Genomic DNA, 18,324 nt, shown 5'->3' on the forward strand with positions numbered 1-18,324 from the left:
TTGGAGGATAAAAAAAACCCACAATGGATCCATCAAATGCCCTTAAACATTTCTCACTCTTTTAAATCTCGTAATAAACAACAGATCACAGAACTATTATCATTTTGGCTCTGACAAGTATTTTATAATCCGCCCTTACCTAAATCTATATTCAAGTGCAGGGAAGTACTTGGTACTATTGTGTCCATAAGAAAAATCGATTTAATGTCCCCTTTCAACCCACATAAGAGCATGATTGCATACCACGTGTAAATGCAAGGAGCTGAGACTAAAAATGAGACCTTTTTGAAGTTTGCTAATCTAAGAATGCATCAGAACCAAAAGCAGAAATCTTTACCTTTTGGAAGAGGTAAACACGCTGCATTTCATTTATTCTAAAATGCATATTTATTTCACATTTTAACATCTGTGAAATCAAAGTGGCTTATAATTGACACAATAAGGAAGCACTGTGTCATATTTTAACTGATAAAGCTTTTCCTCTCTTTGCAATATGTAAAAAACGGTGGGTCTAAGAAGCAATGGCATCTCAGATTTGTGGAAATATAGTGAACGTGTTGTTTCTCGAGCTGTAGTTTCAGAAACTCAAGATGATAAGAGAACAATTTTATTTCCCTCTATTTTAAATATTTACCAAATATATATTCTATGCCCAGCCATTAGAATTACTAAGTGCTGCGCCCAGTATGGCTCAAGATAGCAACATACAAACTCAGCAATTTCATCCGAAGGGAGAAGATGCGGAGAAGGGGAAAATTGGGGGAACTGTTTTGGGAGTTCTAATTTTTTTATGTTCGTTTATTTATTTTGAGAGGGAGAGAAAGTGCATGCGAGCAGGGGAGGAGCAGAGAGAGAAGGAGAGAGAGAATCCCAAGCAGGTCCTGTGCCGTCAGCGCAAAGCCCAACACAGGGCTCAATCCCACCAACTGTAAGTTGACATCAAGAGTCGGATGCCTAACTGACTGAGCCACCCAGCTGCCCCAGTGAGCCTAACTTTTGATGAGAATCTTTGGCTTTGGACTTAGACGTCAGTGTCATCTAGGAAAGAAAAACATCAGGATTCTTTGTGCCCTTGGGCTACCATGTCTCTGGGTCTATTCCCCCCACCCCCAATTCCAGTCTTTTCCTTATCTCAGAGGACTCTAAGGTGAAGAGAGCAACTACACATATAGCAATTCCAGGTCTAAATATGATACTCCCCAAAGGGTTTTACGGCAAGAATGAGGGGTAAAATTCACAGTATGTAAATTAAATGCAAATTGAGTGAACCGGGCAGAAAGGATTTGATGTCCCCACTGTAAGCGTGATTAAGCTGGTCATCTGCATGGTGATTTTACGGTTCCCAAACACGGTCTCATTTGATCTTCAAATTCCCCATAAGGCAAGCAGAGCAGGAGTGCTTCCCTCACTGTACAGGTGAGGAAACACTCACACAGGGGTGAAATGGCCTGTGTTCACACGGCTGGTAAGTCACTGAGCTAGAACCCAGGCCTTCCCACCAGAAATCCACCATCCTCATACACCCAATCAAACACAGACTCACACTGGGCCAAATTTAACAGCCAAATCTAAAAATTAAATAAGACAGTGTTGGTTGTGTGCCAGCTGACAGGCTTGCTTCGGAGGCCTGAGAATGGGTGTTAAAATATCTAATCTGTTTGAGCAGATAATTTCAGTTCACTCAGACTACATTTGGCGTTTTGGAGACACACGGGCCAAGTGCGTTTCTTTTCATCGCCTTTCATTTGGTGTCCCCTGGGTGCCACTTGGGTGGGGGGTTTGCCGGGAAAATGATGATTCCAAGCCTTAGAAAATTCCCTTTTCAATATGTGCTAATTTATTTCATGTCACTTGGGGATATTTCCACCATCCAAAGTGGCTGGGTCTACTGCAGCTGTTTCAAATCTAAACTATCCTTTGAGATCTCACTATTCACAATATAAGCTTAGACAGATAGTTAAATCAGAGATATAAATGGCAGCACTCCTGGACTATATTCAGCATTCTGTGAACAAATCAAATCCCCAACAGTACCTCAATTCACCCAGTGATCTTTGAAAGCGTATAGTCTGCATAACATACAGATTCACAAAGGAGACCCACAAATATATTCAGCATGTATGTCTAGCACACAGTTCCTCACTCCCCCGTGCACATATCCAACTCACAATTTCAAACAGGGCACAGTAGGCAGTGGCTGCTGCCTGTCATCAGGAAAAGAAGGGTAGGGTTTGGAAATGAGGGGTGGGCACCTTAGTTAATCTGCCCCCCCCAAATCCTCCAGCCACATGCGATACTCCTGGGGAATATGAGAGAAGAGAAGAAAAAAATCCCTAAGTTGGAACTTCCTTGGTCAAATGCTGAGTTGTCTGTTGGTACAGGAAAATTATGCCAATTGTATTAAGCCACTCACCAAAGGACAAATAGTGTATGATTCCACTTATATGAGGTAGCCACAGTACCTCTCAAATTCATAGAGAGAAAAAGTAGAATTAGTGGTTCCTGGGGACTGGGGCCCTGAGTACAGAATTTCAGTTTTGCAAGATGAAAAGGGTTCTGTCAATGGATGGTGGTGATGGCTGCTTAATGCCTGAGCTGTTCAGTTAAAAATGGTCAAGATAGGGGCATCTGGGGGGCTCAGGCAGTTAAGCGTCTGGCTTTGGCTCAAGTCATGATCTCGTGGTTTGTGGTTTCGAGCCCCACTTCGGGCCCTGTGCTGACAGCTCAGAGCCTGGAACCTGCTTCAGATTCTGTCTCTCTCTCTCTCTTTCGCTTTCTGCCCCTCCCCCACTCACGCTCTGTCTCTAAGATAAATCAACATTAAAAATTCTTTTTAATGTTCAAGATAATTTTATGCTATGTGTATTTTACCACAATTTAAAAAAAATAATTAAAAAAAAGATTATGCCACAGGAAAATGCCCAACCTCTGATTTATCCTATTAAGTACCCCAGAGAGTAGAAATCTGTGATCTGGTAGTTGCATTTAAGAAATAGCCTCCCAGGGGTGCCTGGGTGGCTCAGTTGGTTAAACGTCTGACTTCGACTTAGGTCATGATCTCGCGGTCTGTGAGTTTGAGCCCCGCATTTGGGCTCTGGGCTGCCAGCTCAGAGCCTGGAGCCTGTTTCAGATTCTATGCCTCCCTCTCTCTCTGCCCCTCCCCTGCTTGTGCTCTGTCTCTCTTGTCCTCAAAAATAAATCAAACATAAAAAAGAAATTAAAAAAAAAAGAAATATCCCCCAAAGTGTATATCTCTCTCTATATATGTATATATATTTTTAAATATATATATTTAAAAAGTATATCTACCTATATATATATGTAGATATATATATAGATAGATAGATGCCAAATTCAAAAGACACCAAGAGGGAGGAGTGGAGGAAAAAGTGGAAGGCAACAGACAGAGCGGACATCATGACAGTCTCACTGGATATGCCCATGGCAGTTCCCTGGTGCTTATGTGTTGGCTACTGACAACTGTTTGGAAGCATCGTGTTACAGTTGTACAAATAAATATTAAGTGCTAAAAAATAACTGTTTTTCAAACATTCTGCTCTTTTGGAACTAAAATGTTTAAACTCTGGGAATACCGTTAGCTTGGAACATGTCGGGTCTTCCACATTCTAGGAAAATGGTGTTTACTCATATACTGCGTTCAACAAGTAGGTACTGAGGGTCTCTTATGTGCTAGGTTCTGGTGAAGCAGTGGTATTCGAGACAGTCACAGCTCTTAAGGGTGTAGATGTGGGCATGGTGGGGAGTGTGCTGGCAGGGATGGGGCAGGGAGGAGACAGACCATAAACACGTAGGTAGGCTTATTTCTGGTCTTCCACCATTCTCTACAGTTAGTTATCATTGCATACTCCTGCTTGCCCCCACGATCTCCAGAGAAGGTTTTGATAACTGTTAATGGGCTGCACATTTGTGCCCACCCCCAACCAATTCATATGTTGAAGCCCTGATAAGATAGTATTTGGAGGTGAGGCCTTTGGTGGGTAATTAGGGCCTGAGGGTAGAGCCTTCAAGAAGAGATTAGTGTCAGGACACCTAGGTGGCTTAGTTGGTTAAGCGTCCCACTTCAGCTCAGGCCATGATCTCATGGCTGTGGGTTTGAGCCCCGCATCGGGCTCTGATCCTCTGTCCCCGCCTCTCTCTGCTTCTCCCCCGCTGGCACTCTCTATCTCAAAAATAAACATGAAAAAGAAAAAAAAAAAAAAGAGGAACAGAGCCATGTGAGGATACAGTGAGGAGAGGGTTATCTGCAAACCAGGCAGAGTGCTCTCACCAGACAATGAGTTTGCCTACACCTTGATCTTTGACTTCCTAGTCTCCGGAACCATGAGTAAGAAACGTTTGCCTTTTAAGCTACCCAGTCCATAGTGTTCTGTTATAGTAGCCAGAACGGACTAAGACCATGTGTAAGGACTCTGGCAAAGACTTCGGGCCCTGTGCTGACGTCTCTTGACTCCAACGTGACAGTAACCATTGAACTGCACTGTTTCTTTTTCAACTCATGATGGCCTGAAAGCCACAAGGCCAGACCCCACAAACATTTAACCTCACTCCTTAGAAGTAACCACAGCAGAACCGAGTACTGTCAGAGGGAGAGGCACTGAGTGATCGGGCGGCAGTTGGCCCCTTGCTCCTCTGGCCTTCTTCCTGTCAGGTCATTTCTGCAGCCCCGCTGGCCAAGGACGCTGGCAACAGGTGGCCTAGACTGGAAAGACAAAAGGCTGCTCCCCAAGCGGGGCCTGCAGGGGTTAACACCGCACACTCTGGAGCTGCGAAGTTCCTGGGAGGGAAGTAAGGGCTCCGTGTGGTGCTAAAACAAGCAGTCTGAGAGACTGACAACAAACAGCCGAGGGGGTTGTTTGACTCTTCTGGGCCTCAGTCTTCTCATCTGTAACTGAGAAATTCGGATTTGAGCCATTTGCAAGATTCCTTCCAGTTCCAGTACCTTACTATTTTACGGCTAGGACCTGCATGGAAATCTGTTCTTTCTTCCACCTTTTCCTCCTGCTTCCTTCAAAATGGCACTTCTCAGTCTTTAAAATAATTGTCAAAGTGCTCAATGTGCATTGTAGAAAAGATGAAAATATAGGCTAGAATTAAAATGAAAATAAAAATCTACAAGCCCAGCAAACAGAGATCACTACTTTAAACCTATGATTGTATTCCTTTCCACATTCTTTTTCTATACATGCACATGCATTTCTAAAAACCAAATGAAGATCATACAGTGTGGAGTTTTGTACTCTTTTTTTTTTTTTTTTTTTACAATTTCGGTCACAAGCACTTTCCCGTGGCTTTAATGATTGCACTGCAGTTCCTTTAACATGGAATTTTGTCCAACTTTTTCTTATTTTAAATAGCATTACTATGAAGCCTTCTGTGCATCTCTCATTATTTGATTTGGATACATTCCCAGAAGTGGAATTACTAGGGTAAAGGGTATGAGTTTCTTCAAGATTCTTGAGTGGGGAAGGGGCATGTAGGGAGACTTCTAAGAGAAAACAGACATCTCTAAGTACTTTTTTTCTTTTTATTGTGGTGAATGTCAAAACAAGAATTTTGGAACAGAATATGATGACCCCCACCCCCCAGCTTCAATTCTTAATTTCTGTCATTCTTCATCTACCTCTACTCATTCCCCATTTACTTCCACCCACTCCTCCCTTCTGGAAGTTGTTGCTGTTTGGTTTTGTTTTTTTTGTTTTGTTTTGTTTTTAGGTAAAATTTATACACATTGGAATGCACACATCTTAACTGTTCATTTTGGATAAATGGCTCCACTTGAGCAAAACATTGACAGGAGGAAGGATTACTGCAGCAACTACAGTGGGGGGAAGGGGATACATCCCCCACCACAGGCAGGAGAGACAGAGCCAACCAGGGTCTCATATCCCAAGTCCAAGAACCACCAAGTCATGCAGCATAAAGTCACAACCACCCAAGGAAGCAGGAGAGAAACACGACTTGGGTTTGTCTTGGCTGGGATAGGGCCTGCGTCAAGAAACAGGTTCTTAAGTAAACCCGGATTTTGACTACAGGCCTTGGGGTCTGGAGGAGGCTGCCTCCTGCTCTTCCCCCAACTGCAGGTTCATCCTCCTGTCCTCTCGCTGTCCCTGAAAACCAGATCCTCCGAAGATGTCAGGATGGAGGCGAGGTAGACCAGTGAAAACGCCCCAAGCTTGGTACAGCGGGATCAATAGGTTATTTGTTGACTCAGTGGCGAATGCTTCTTTGCTTGGAAAGCACCTGACCCAGATGGGAGCAGATCCCATTAAACAATCCTGACTATTAAGGAGACACTAACCCTTTGCTAGGAGGGAGGAATGACCTCTCATTAATACAGAACATGGAAAACCACAAATATCGGAATTTGAACATCAGTGTCCCAAATGAGACTCTTTCTTAGGCCCAGTCCTAGCTGGATGGTGTCCTGAAGTACTGGTCTTTGTTCTTTTTGCTTTGGAGTGCCCTCATTTGAATTTTGAGTGGAGGGCCTGGCTGAGGCTCAGGGGCGCAAGTAACCTCAGTTTCCTATTACGAAGGGCAGGATGGAGAACACAGGGTCTTTCCTATTCTCCAGCTTGTCAGACTAGAGAGGGAAAGCAGGGTTTCTCTCTCTCTGCCTCCCTCTTCCTCACCCTCATAAGGGCTGCCAACTCACAGCAGTGTCTCCTGGGCCTTAGGGGCTAGACAAACCACCTCCAGAGCCCTGATGCCCATGCCTACCTGATCATCACAACTGCTTGGAGATCATGTTAAAAATACAGACTCCATCCCCAAGATTCTGATTCTCCTCCCTCCCTCCTTCAAAACTCACTCTTCTCAAGACTTAAGTATTGTCCCATTTGGAAGTAAATCAGATAAACAAATGTCCTGAAAGACAGAGAGCTCCTTAATCTATGGTCTATGGACAACTTCCCCGATACAACCAGATGCAGAATTTCACGTATGTGCATTTTCCTGGGCAGAGGGTGTACAGATTTCATCAGATCCTCAGAGGAGTCTGTTCTCCACCATCCCTACCCCAGCAGAAAACCATGAAAATCTATCATAACATATTAGTAATTTTAAAATAGCTTAATATTGGGGCGCCTGAGTGGCTCAGTCGGTTAAGCGTCCGACTTTGGCTCAGGTCATGATCTCGCTGTTCCCAGGTTCAAGCCCCGTGTCAGGCTCTGTGCTGACAACTCAGAGGCTGGAGCCTGCTTCAGATTCTGTCTCCCTCTCTCTCTGCCACTGCCCCACTTACGCTCTGTCTCTCTCTCAAAAATAAATAAACATTTAAAAATATAAAATTAAAATAAAATAAAATAAAATAGCTTAATATTTTGCTGAACAAAGGCTGTTCACTTTTTAACAGGGGGCTGAAATACTTTAAGCCAAGGATTTTCAAATTATGGTTCAGAATCTAGGGGTTTAGAAAGCCCCTTCAGCCGGGAGTGGGGATTCCCCCCTTTAATGAAGCAACATTTTCCTCCTTAAAATCTCTTCTGCATATTTAGTCTTCTCAGTTAAGATTTTGTTTTAGCCCCCAAAAAGTTTGACACCACAGACTTTGCTTGAAGGAGCAAATTGCTAAAGGTGGAATTGCAGGCCCTGAGGCTGACTCAGAGTCAAGGATGGCTTTTTGGCTTTCCTTTAATAACCCTACACAGTCAGGTGTTTGCTTCCAAGTGACACAGCCTCTCCCCCGGAACAGGTACCAGATCCAGCAGCAGCCAAAGCAAACAGACCCCAGGCAGGCTGGCCCCTGCTGGCTGCCCTCAATCTGTGTGCTGTTGCCTAGCAACACGGAGCTGGGAGCCCCGGGGCTCCCAGTCTGAAGGAGGATGGGGGAGCCTTGGCCTTCCGCTGCCCCTTCTTTCAGCATTTTCTATTCGACTCTGGGGTTTTCAACTCCCATTTTGATCAAAAACCGCAGACGGCACTCGGTCACCCCAGCTCATTTGACCATGGGCACATTACACAAAACTGGTTGCTGGGTCTTCACACCCAGCTGGGGCAGTTTGTGCCACCAGGCCCTGGGTCAGGCAGGCCCTGCTGTCCAGCCTGTCTGGAACTAGAGCTGCCTGTCCACTTTGGGCACAGGAGATGGAACTGGTGTGGTAACGACAGCCGCCATTAGTGACACGTACGAGCACCCTTGCACCCGGCTCTGGGGCTCTTCTCTTTACATGCACCCTCCCCTTCAGCCCCTACCAAGGCCCCTGATATTATTCCTCCTGCTTCCACCTCCCTATTTACAATTGTAATTCCTCCCCTCCCACCCTATCAATTTTCAAATCCTAAGTGACTCCTTTCTTCTATACACTTACCACTTTCAAACACACTTTCTAACTTAACTTTTCGTTGTGTTTATTGTCTATTTCTGCCCTTGCCCTCACTCCAGATCAGAAACAACACAAGAAGAGGCATCTTTGTTTTTGTTCACTGATGTAGCCCAAGGGCCCAGAACAGTGCCTGACACAATCACTATCAATTAGTATATGTTGAGTGACTGAATGGTGGCAAAAGGGCAGACTCTAGAGTGGTTCTGGAGTTGTGCAAGGCGCTCTGGATTAGACCCCAGGGATCCAGACTCTCATCTTGTCCCGCACAACCGCGGACCCGTGGTTAAACCCTGTGCCCATAAAACAGGGATGACAATGCCCTGCTAAGATGATTGAGTGGATCCCACCCACCCACCCAAACTGAGTAACATCAAATTCTCAGGACAATTAGGAGATTATGTTCAGCTCTTTGTAAATTGGCTAACAAAAAGAAAAAAGAAAACAAAGCCAGCTGACCCTGCCTGCAGAGAGCTCATGGAGGGAGTGCCCAGGCTCTTCACTCCTCTTTCTGTGAGGGCTATGAGGAAGGAGCCATTTCTGGCCTAACAGCAATGATGACAGCAGCAGTTAGACCTCCCTGGTTCCCCTTGCTGTTTACCACCCGTCTTGACTCACCCCCTAATCCCAGTCTGCTCATACATATGAAATAACATCTGTCCTTTTTCCACTTTTTCTCCCCCAACAACTCCTCCAAAGCTAATCTCTCCAAGAGAGAGGCTGGTCGCTGACATTTAGACACTTGGTACCTGCAGCCAGTCTGTCAGGTGCAGAGAGCTTTTTGGTATTGCTTGTAAATATCCCTAGGATTGAAATGGCTTTGTCGCCAGGAAACAAAATGTCCCTTTATAAATTTCAATCCCTTTCTGATAGGTGAGAATTTGGTACACACATCTGTCTACAAGCAGGGTTTTATGAGATTATATTTCAAAGATGTGCTTTTCTTGGTTTTTAATGAGATCAAAATGTTCCATCAAATTTTTTTCACCTGAGCTTTTAATCATGCATGAAAGACACAAGCCAGCTAGGCTTGGTCTATGCAAAGCTCTCCAAGGACAGCTTCATATTCAGATGTGTTAGCTGTTTGTGACAGAGAACTTGACCTGGTGGAGAGACTTCCAGCCTGGAGAGCCAGGTCAGCAGTCAGGGCTTCAGTAATTCCAATGAAGCAAACATATCTGAACAGCTGCCATGCCACAATCTCTTAGAATATTGTTTCTCAAACTGGGGGTTAAGAGTCCTCAAAATCTTACCAATCAACATTCACTCTCCATCTTCCCCTCCCCCAGCTCCTGGCAACCACCAGTCTACTCTATGGGTCATGGATTTATCTATTACTGACATTTCACATAAATGGCATTATACAATAGGTGGCCGTTTCATTTCATTTCATTTCATTTCATTTCATTTCATTTCATTTCATTTCATTTCATTTCATTTGTAATCTCAACATGGGGCTTGAACTCATGACCCAGAGATGAAGAGTCTCATGCTCTACCAACTTAGCCAGCCAGGCGCCCCCAATAGACAGCCTTTTGTATCTGACTTCTCTTACTTAGCGTAAGGTTTTCAATGGTTCCTCCATGTGGTAGCTTGTATCAGTATTTAATTTCTTTTTATGGCCCAATAACATTCCATTGTATGGATATACCACATTTTATTTATCCATTCATTACTCGGACATTTGGGATGTTTCCACTTTTTGGCTATTGTTAATATTGCTGCTATGAGTATTCATGGACAAGTTTTTGTGTTAACATATGTTTCAGTTCTCTTGGAAATATAGTTAGGAGTGGAATTGCTCGGTCATATGGTAACTCCACGTTTACTTCTTGAAGAACTGCCGAACTGCCTTCCACAGTGGCTGCACCATTTTATATTCCCAGCAGCACTGTATGAAGGTTTCTACACTTGATCTTGGCCAAAAGGGCGAGAAGCGATGTATGAAGGTTTCGATTTCTCCACCTCCTTGTCAACACTTGTTGTCATCTGTCTTCACAGCCACACTAGTCGTTCACTTTATCTTCAATGTATCCAACACCACTCCCAGATAGAACCCTCCCTCTCCATCAGGACTGCGTTTAGCTGTGGGCTAAGTTCACTTGCTCACAGCATGAGCTTACAACAGCTGATTGTGCTCATCTGTTCCCAACCCCATGCTCAGTGACGCTGATAGCTTGACAGTGACTCTAATGGGAGCATTACCACGGAAATCAGCAAACACGATAAACCAGGGTTTCCCTTCACCTCTGAAGAGCAAGTTGTTAAACATTGGCCAGGGCACGGCTAACAGTATCCACTTAATCTTAACACCATAGCTTTCTTTGCTTTGCTCTTTTCCTCAGTTTGTAAATCCATCCTTCTACCTACACATCTTCTAGTTCAATTAAAATCCTAGACTTTCCTAAAGCTCAGTTCAAATCGCTTACACAAAGCTATTTCCAAAGTTTCAATTGCCTTCATGGACTGATAATTCCAAGTTTATACCTTGAGCTCAGCCCTTACCCCAGAGCTCCTGATCCTTATCCTTATTTTTTTTAAGTTTACTTATTTATTTTGAAAGAGAGAGAGTGCTCACATGAGTGGGGAAAGGGCAGAGAGAGAGGAAGAGAGAAAAATCCCAAGCAGACTCCGTGCTGTCAGAGTAGAGCCCAAGGCCGGGCTTGATCCCACAAACCTTGAACCGTGGGATCATGACCTCAACCAAATTAAGAGTCAGATGCTTAACTGACTGAGCTGCCCAGGTGCCCCCAACCCTTAGCTTTAATTGCCTATGCAGGTTTTCGTCAGGCGCATCAGAACCAACATTTTAAAATAGTTCTCAGGGTGCCTGGGTGGCTCTGTATGTTGAGCATGTGACTTTGGCTCAGGTCATCATCTCATGGTTCGGTTTGTGAGTTCGAGCCCCAAAACAGGCTTGCTGCTGTCAGCACATAGCCCGCTTCAGATCCCGTGTCCCCCTCCCTCTCCACTCCTCCCCCACTCACGCCCTCTCAAAAATAGTTTTCAATTAGCAATAATCGCGCCTCGGATAAACCTCATTGGCTACGATACTGCCACTGCGCAAAGCTACGCCCTCTCAAAAATAAAGAAAACATTAAAAAAAATAATAGGGGCACCTGGGTGGCTCAGCTGGTTAAGCATCTGACTTCAGCCTGGGTCATGATCTCGTTGTTCCCAGTTTGAGCCCCGCATCGGGCTTTGTGCTGACAGCTCAGAGCCTGGAGCCTGTTTCAGATTCTGTGTCTCCCTCTCTCTCTCTGCACCCCCCCACTCATAGTCTGTCTGTCTGTCTGTCTCTCTCTCTCTCTCAAAAATAAATAAAACATTAAAATTTTTTTTTAATAAAAAGTAAAAAAAAAAATAGTTCTTAACTACCCTCCCCACCTGGTGTTCCATACCTAACTGAATGATACCATAATCCACCTGTGGTAGCAATAATGATCTTTAGGGTTTGTTGAATAATACTTTATTTTCATTAATTTTATCTGCTAACAATTTATATGAGAATGATAATAATGTTTATATTTTTATGAATGTGATTTACTTAATGTGTTATAGAAGGTGCACTTGAAAAGTCTGACTATTTAGTGGGGTGCTTGGGTAGCTCAGCTGGTTGAGTGGGGGAGCCTTGATTTCATCTCAGCTCATGATCTCATGGTTTGGGAGATCAAGCACCGAGTTGGGCTCTGTGCTGACAGCGCAGAGCCTGGTTGGGATTCTCTCTCTCCTTCTCTCTCTGCCCCTCCCCAACTCATGTGCACATGTCCTCTCTCTCTCTCTCTCAAAATAAATAAAACTTCAAAAAATGTTTAAATATTTAGTTTTACTTATTTCTTTAAAATATTTAATAAATTCCAAACACTTTTTAAAGTAGGGGTTTTTTTTTAAGTTTATTTATTTCAAGAGAGAGAAAGAACATGTGCTTGTGCACATGTGTAGGAGGGGCAGAGACAGAATCCCAAGCAGGCATCACACTGCAGAGTGAGTCAATGCAGAGCCTGACTCAGGGCTTGATCCCATGAACCATGAGGATCATGACCTGAGCAGAATTCAGGAGTCTTATGGCCAACTGACTGAGCCACCCAGGCACCCCCCCCAAACACTTTAAATTTTTTTTTTCAACGTTTTTTATTTATTTTTGGGACAGAGAGAGACAGAGCATGAATGGGGGAGGGGCAGAGAGAGAGGGAGACACAGAATCGGAAACAGGCTCCAGGCTCCGAGCCATCAGCCCAGAGCCCGACTGGGGGCTCGAACTAACGGACCGCAAGATCGTGACCTGGCTGAAGTCGGACGCTTAACCGACTGCGCCACCCAGGCGCCCCCACCCCCAACACTTTAAAAGATAAAATACCAGTCTTGGCATTGTCTTTTTGCTCTGATATTGAAACTGCTACATTCAGTACTTGTTCAAGCCAGCAACTGTGTTCCTGACACCTCTCTTAGGCCCCACGTAATCACTGAGACCTATCTGTTTTCTACCTCCACAATATCTTTTGAGTCAGTCCACCTCTCTCCATCCACACTGCTACCAATGAAGACAAAACACAATTACTTCTTGCCTAGAGAAGCCTCCTCACTTGTCTCCTGGGCTTGGCTCCCTCCTTTCCTCCAAGCCACTCTCCAGGCCACAGCCAGAGTGACCCACTTGAACCACAAAACATAATGTACCACTGCCCCACCATTGCCCTCAGAGTAAGCACCGGACTCCCTGCAAGGTTCACTTCACTCCCTGGCCCCTGCTTACTTCTACCATATCTCTATTCCGACCCTATGCCTTCACCATAATCCTTTGAGATGTTTTCTGCTTTACTTCAGAGTAATTCAGCTAAAATATGGATACTATGTTTAGATACATACTATGGATATGGTGAGGAGATACCAATATGATCAAGGCGGTCCCGGCATATATAGGCACCAGTACAGTTTTCATTTTACAGGATGAGAGAGGGAGAATCTGTTCCATGCCTCCCTCCTAGCTTCTGGTGATGGCCGACAACTTCTGGGATTTCCTTGGTTTGCAGCAACATAACCCCAATCTTTGCATGGCATTCTCCTTTGTGTGTGTGTGTGTGTGTGTGTGTGTGTGTGTGTGTGTGTCTGTGTCTGTGTGTCTGTGTCCAAATTTCCACTTTTTATAAGGACACTAGTCATATTGGAATAGGGCCCACCCAAATGACCTCATCTTGACTACAGTCTGCCAAAACCCAAATTTCAAATAAGGGCACATTCTGAGGTGCTGGAGGACATTGGGGTTACTCCAAGGTACATACGAGTTTTGGAAGATACGATTAAACTGACACCAGTGCCCATACCTCAAATTTTCTATCTAGACAAAGAGAGAAGTATGACTCTAGGCCCTATACTATAAAATTTGAGGATGACTCTTTTGGACACCCCCTCCTGAAAAAAGTAAAAGCAGCATCATGTTACCTCCTCTGAGGGAAATGAAATGATTATTTAATAGACATCTCTCAGGGTCTTCAAACTTTGCAAATTTTCTCTTTTTAATCTTTACAACTACCCCAAATCCCTTGACATCAAAGATGGTCTCATTCATTGTCATGTCCCCACCAGCTAGCTTAGAACCTTGGTACTGCAATAGTTATATGACAAATATGTGTTGGATCAATGAACTGTGGGGTAGATATTATTTACCCCATATTAAGGATGAAGAAATTAGATCAGAGATGCTCAGGCATATGCCCCAAAGTCACATGGCTGGTAAGCTGCTGGTTTGGGACTCAGGCCCAAACCCACCTGTCTTCAAAACTCTTATCCTTTCTATTAAATTTATTATTATTTTTTTAGAGTTTATTTATTTATTTTGAGAGACAGAGTGTGTGCAGTCGGGCAGTAGAAAGGGGCAGAGAGAGAGAGAGAGAGAGAAAGAAAGAGAGGGAGAGAGGGAATGCCAAGCAGGCTATGTGTTGTCAGTGCAGAGCCTAATGCAGGCCTCAATCTCACAAACTCTAAGACCATGACCTGAGCCAGGCGCCCCTCCTTTCCATTAAATTTAAAGCAGTGGTTCTCAAAGTGTGGACCTAAGACCACCAGCCTCAATAAGTTCATGTGAGAAATGCAAATTCTTAGGCCTTTTCATTGACCCACTGAATCAGAACCTCTAGGGTGGGGCCAGCAATCTGGGGTGTAGCAAGCCCTCCACGTGCTGCTCATACCAGCTGCAGCGGGGAGCCCCTTCACTAAACCAGGAAGCTGGCTGGGAGATGTCGAGAGTGGGTGGGGACTTAGAGATTGGCTTGGTCATTTTTTTTTTTTTTTGAGTCACCTATGCAGTTATAGGATTTCCAGAAACCTCGTCTTCCAATTCCCACCATTGTCACTGCTTTTTATGCTGAAAAGTTACATGGCTCCAGTGTTCTTATTTTATTTTATTGTTTTTTTATGGTTTTTAAATTTATTTTCAGAGAGAGAGAGAGCACACGTGCAAGCAGGGGAGGGGCAGAAAGAGAGGGAGCCAGAATCTCAAGCAGGCTCTGAGCTGTCAGCCCAGAGCCCCACGTGGGGCTCAAACCCACAAATTCTGAGATCACGACCTGAGCAGAAATCCAGAGTTGGATGCTTAGGGGCACTTAGGTGCCCCTACTCCAGTATTTTTTAAAAGGAGGGAGGAGAGGGGTGCCTAGATGGCTCAGTGGGTCAAGCATCGGCTCAGGTCATGATCTCATGGTGATTCCTGTGTTCGAGCCCCAAATTGGGCTCTCTGCTGTCAGAGTGGAGCCCACTTCGGATCCTCTGAACCCCCCTCTCTCTACCCCTCCTCCTCTCTCTCTCTCTCAAAATTAATTAATTAATTAATTAAAAGGAGGGAGGAGAGTGCCTGGAGGTAAGTGTTTAAATCTGAACCCTTTCTTCATGTTTCTTTGCTCTGTTGGAAGTGATGAGACATCCCTGGGAGAAGCTCTGATGAAACACCATGGAGGACTTTCCACTGGGAAAGAAGAGCTGACAGGCCTCTCCAGGGCAAGAAGCTTTGAAAGCTGCCAAAGGATTTCAAAGTTGCATGAAGTGAAGATCCAGGTGGAACAAACTAGCTGCACAGCTGCATAGTCATGAAGAAAAGACCAGAGCAGGAGACACAGCAGCCAACTGAACAGATTAACTGCTTGTTATCGGTAAACCAAGGAGACCATCATAGAAGCCATCTGTTCACGGGACAGAGGGCCAGGACTCAGCAATCTTTTGCAAGAATGAGCTGATTCTTAAAGGAAGTCACTCTTCTTTCTAAGGGTCTTGGTGGCAGATGAGGGTGGCAGCCAGATGCCAGCCAGGGAGAGGCCCCGGAGCCCTGTGAGGTGGAGAAAGCCTGTGCGTGGCCCAAACCAGAGTTCCACTGCTGGGCTCTGCCTGGAGCAGGCTGTGAGGCTTTGTCGAAGAAAATCTGAAAACCTAAAGCTAAAGCAAGAGGATAGAAGAAAGAACAGGGTCCAAAGCAGAATGCTCAACTTCAAGCCATTTGCCTAAATTCACTTTTTCAGATGGCTTCTGCTAGGAGGTAGAAAATGAAAGGCTTCTTTATGCGGTACTAAAATTGGTAACAGAGTTCCTCCTGCCCTCCCGCATCCCCCCACCTACGGCCAGGCACCTGATGGTGCCTGAGGTTCTGGCAACCACTGCATACAACAATCTCGAAAGGTTCCCCTGGGGCCAGCCTGGAGCACCATCACTGGGAACACAGCTCACATCAGCACCCCTTGCTTTGCCAAAGCAGAAATGGCCTGGGTCCAAGAGTGAAATCTGATGGAAGAAATTAAAGCAGGATGCCATTCTCCCTAATTTTCAGGAAGGCCTCAGATGATCCTGCTTTTTAGCAGGAGAAATCAGGACAAATCCCCTACTTCTTTATTTTTACACTTACTGATAAACAAGCCATCTTGTTTTTTCCTCTCACTCCAAGCAGTACCAACTTCTGTAATGGTTAATAGATAGTAATCAAAACACTGTATCCCCTGCAATTTCAGTTAGAGACCAAAGGAAATTATCTTGGCTTGAAAAGAAGATATATTCCATCTCTATATCATATACATATATACAAGAGACAAATAATAATCACTGGTCCCATAACAATCTCCAAAGATACTGAGAGATAATATCCACAGATACTATAGAGTCTCAGTAATATATTAACTCATCAATGAATCTCTCTGCAATGTCTTCCTCTGATGTTCCCAATCCTTCCCATTCTCGTGCCACAGCTGCCCTATCAGTACATCTTTTTGTTGCATCTTCCCGCTAAGTAATTTTCTCATGTGTTTTCTTAATGGGCTCTGAGAATGTTCTATAACGTTTTCATTTTTTACCTTAGCCACCGGGAAGCTCAGGGTCAAGTTTCCAGTCCATTTGCTTGCATAGGGTTCATATATTCATTTAATTATTTTTTCTGTATTTGCCATTCTAAATTGTATTTTTCCTGCCTTAATCTTTATTTTATCTTTGGCTTTTACTATTTTGATGGAATATTTCCTGAAAACTGAAGTCCTTATAGGTGGAGTCACTGCTAATTACTTAATTAAAATAAGACCATTCATGGTTTGATTGACTTCCTTTCCTTTCTTATTTCTCACCATGTTCTCTTTCCCTGTTCCTCACACTATACTGGCCTTCTTTCAGTCCTTTGTACTCACTTCAGGGCCTTTGCATGTGCTGATTCCTACCCCTTCATGGCTTGTTACTGCTGGGCATCCTTCAGACCCTAGCTGGGTTATCACTGCCCTGAAAAGAGTTACCTGAACTTCCTGCTTAAGTCAAATCCTGTAATAGGTGCTCTCATTGCACCGTGTACCTTCCCTTTGTAGCACTTGTCACAGTTGTAATTTTATCTCTGTGATGATTTCAGATATGTATATATCCCATTAGACTATAAACAATGCCTGGCAACATAGCAGGTCTGCAATAAAGTTTGTTGAATGAATGAATGGGTGAATGAATTAGTGAATGAATGAGTTCACACATACAGCTACACTGGTTTCTCTGGTCTAACTTTTTCTATTCTCCAAAACACCTATGTAAGCATTTGCTACCCTCCTGAAAAAACTCCAGTGTGTTCAGAATCAAGTTCAATCTTTCTCCCTAATACTGTCTATTCTATAAGAGCCTCTAAGACTGGCCTCAATCCACCTTCCCATTCCCTTTCCTTCCCCTTCCATGAAAGCCACCCTGGACAACCTGAAAATCCCCCATACAAACCTTGCACATTCCCATCTCCTGGCCTAGAATGTCCCTCCCCAAAGACCTTCCCAGCATCTAGTCTATACCAAGAGGTGGCTAGGCTTGAGGTGCTACCCTAGGCCCTCAGATACCACCTACCCCTAAAAGCCTTCTCTGATTTCTGCAGTTTCCTTCTTATAGTGCAAACCCAAAGCCTTTTGTTTATATTCACTTTTGTCACTTATATAAGAGCATTATATTTATGACATAGTCCCTCTCCCACTAAACTATAAACTCCCTGAAGGCAAGCATTGGACCAATGCATTCCAAATCTCTAGCTGCAAGCACAGTGTCTGGCATACTGTCAGAGTTCAAAATGATTATTGTATTAATACATAGTAATAATAATAACATGGAGATTTAGGAACATCAAATTTAGGAAACTAGTCCAACAGTCAAAGGAATGGATGATTTCATGATGTACTATGATGTGGTGGTTTTAAAACATGTCAACACATTCTTGAACGCTCCTCCTTCCAAAGGAAGAAAGAGCTCAATCCTCCCCCTGAGTTGGGGCTGGACTCAGCGATTTGCTTCTAAAGAACAGAAAGAATATGGCAAGAGTGATAGTGTGTGACTTTTTGAGATTAGGTCATAAAAGGGTCCCTGGATGCTTCTTTGCGCTCTCTGTCTCTCACTCTCTCTCTGACTACCTGCTCTGGAGGAAGCTGGCTGCCATGTGGTAAGGGCGCTCTGGCAATCCTATAAAGAGACCCATGTGGGAGGAACTTGCTCCTGCCAATAGCCATGT

General features: G+C 44.2%; 1 protein-coding gene and 1 pseudogene across 5 annotated transcripts in view; both read right to left on the reverse strand.

Moving 5' to 3' along the window:
* ELAPOR1 (endosome-lysosome associated apoptosis and autophagy regulator 1) overlaps positions 1 to 18,324 on the reverse strand; it is a 72,146-nt gene that overhangs the window by 36,443 nt on the left and 17,379 nt on the right. The gene's annotated exons all lie outside the window — the stretch shown is intronic.
* LOC128776049 (U4 spliceosomal RNA) lies at positions 11,332 to 11,413 on the reverse strand (annotated as a pseudogene).

This window comes from Panthera pardus, unplaced genomic scaffold (genome assembly GCF_024362965.1).
Source record: "Panthera pardus isolate Hobbes unplaced genomic scaffold, ASM2436296v1 HiC_scaffold_11, whole genome shotgun sequence".
NCBI classification, from domain to species: domain Eukaryota; kingdom Metazoa; phylum Chordata; class Mammalia; order Carnivora; family Felidae; genus Panthera; species Panthera pardus.